Below are 2,478 nucleotides of genomic sequence, written 5' to 3'. Positions count from 1 at the left end.
AGCTCTCGGGACGCGGCTCCGGTTCGCGTCCAGTACCACCAGACGTGGTACTGGACGCGAACCGGAGCCGGGTTAGGGTGCAGGAGCTCTACAGGTCCTAGCGCCGGCCGGTTTTAGCTCACAGCTCGGTGGTTGGAGACCCGCCTGTGATCTAGTGAGAGCAGCCGGTGAGTTGGAGGGCTGGACGCCCGCACGCGGTATGGAAAGGCACGTATGAGAAAGTCCGCGATTAATGTGTCAAAAAAATTGTCGGCGTCAAGCACATGTCAGATTAATGCGTTTTTAACGCGACAAATCTGACAGCCCTAGTTAAAATAAAACACTGTACTTCCTCTGATTTAATGCAAACGCTAGCTTTTAAGAATTCAAGTGTTATTGCATGTTTTTTCTCTAGACAGGAGCTGCCAGAAAATGTAATAATTCTTATGAATAATGAAAAGTGTGTTGCTTCCATCTCTGAACATGCTGTAAGGCCTAATTTATGGCTTAATTTCAGAGGATTGGGATGTAAGTACATTGTGTACTCTGCAAACATGAAAGGTGCCTCTGATCTTGGACATAGACAGAGAGGAGTCAGGGTATGAATGTGTATGAAGCTGGTCCTGGACCAATCACCTTATCCTGTGCTATTTCCTTGTCTACTGTTCCATGACACCACTTTTAAAAAGTTGTGCTCTACACACAAGCCGTAGCAGAGAATGACATTTACCAATTAATTTCAGGAACAAGATAGCCCCTCTGTGAAACCTAAACAGCAGCAAAGATAATCTGGATAAAAGCCTTACAAAATGGTAGTAAATTGATACAGTACATTACTTATTTGGCTAATCAGTGAGCGGTCAGACAGATAAGGGCAAATAGGAGGAGAGCACACTATGCGCTTCTTAATGGGTTTCTGTTAAGTAAATGTTGATCCTTGGAGATGCAAAAGCTAGCTGGATTTCCAAGACTAATGAAAGCCCATAAGAAAGACATAAATGATGGGTGTTCCAGTGGGTTTGTAATGCAAACGTGCATGTCCTTCAGTGACAGACAGTCGCTTTGTTTTGTTTTTTAGTTATATTCATGTGCTAGTGTGACGTTTGAAAAAGGACTTTTCTTTTGATGCCTAAGCAAACAGAACCAGTCCAAGAGAGGCCAGAAAAAACAGCTTTGGAAGGAAGTTTGTTTTCATCACACTCCCAACATGCAGCTTGTTTTCCTTGATTAATTGAAGCATTCATGCAAGGCCTCTGTTGTTTGTCTTATCTCCTGCACCATCAACAACAAAACTTCTTGGTGAAGTCTAAATATTGCCGCCAAAGCTATACCAGATAAGGACAAAGGACCTCCAGTGGGGTCAATGGAGACTGCACATTCCTCAATGTGCAGTAGAAAACTGGATAAGATCATTTGATGTTTGTTTACTTTAAGTTGTTCCCATGAAGAGCTGCTACAAACTGATTTTGGAATAGTTATATTTGTACCACACTAATAACGACAGCAAAATATCAATCCATCTTAGTCCACTGGATCCCTTTTGGGGTTATGGAGTTGCTCGGGCTGCTGTTAGACGATCCGGGACAGGTCACTGGTCTGTCGCAGGGCCACACACATTCAAACTTAGGGAAAATTTACCAATTAACCTTTGTACCATGTAGTGGAAGAACATGCACACAGAAAGGTACCAGCTGGGATTTGAACTGTAATTCAATACTGTACTAAATACCCTAACCGGTACTAGGTTAGGGTAAGGGTACCGGTACAGGTTTGGGTACTGGTGCGCTCTTACCTTGTTTCCACTGAGCAATCTGGACCAGACCAGTCCCCTCTTGGCTGGTTTGGAGTGGTCGTTGCATTTCAGGGGAAAATCTTCCCTCCGTCCCCCGACCATGGTCGGGAAACGAAGCAAGAAAGGTTCAACACGGAGGCAAAGAAAAATCCGGCCGAAAAGAGGACAGAAATTGAGTCGGGATAAGGCTCTGGTCGGACGCTTCCTGTTGTCTAAAACCTTTCCACCAATCAATGGGTTACATCGTGTGACGACAAAAGCCCTCAAGGGTCCATTCTGTTTTTCCAATGGACCTACGACCAACGCGGGTCTAAAAAAGATACCAGCCGGACCTGCTTACTGGGTCCATTTTGTAATGGAAACGCTAAAAAGTCCATTCCGGCCTGGACCGCTCAGTGGAAACGAGGCATCTGTGTCCCGGTACTGGACTGCTTATGGTTCGTGGGCCGGAAATTTGGAACCTGTGATTTTATGAGAATAGCCAGCACAACTAAAGAACGACGAGTTGGGGACACCCGAAATGTCAAGAAGTGATGCGGAGGGGTCCTTACCCAAAAGAGTTTGGAGTGAGAATTTGCTGAATATGCTCCAATACACCCAAGAGGACGCACTCGTACTTTAAAATTCCCATTCTGATCATCTTTAGATCTATTGTTCTACATTATAATTACGCCATATTTTAGATATAAAAAAAAAAAAAAAAAACC

This window comes from Oryzias melastigma, linkage group LG23 (assembly GCF_002922805.2).
Source record: "Oryzias melastigma strain HK-1 linkage group LG23, ASM292280v2, whole genome shotgun sequence".
NCBI lineage: Eukaryota > Metazoa > Chordata > Actinopteri > Beloniformes > Adrianichthyidae > Oryzias > Oryzias melastigma.
Note: the sequence above shows the minus strand (reverse complement) of the source record.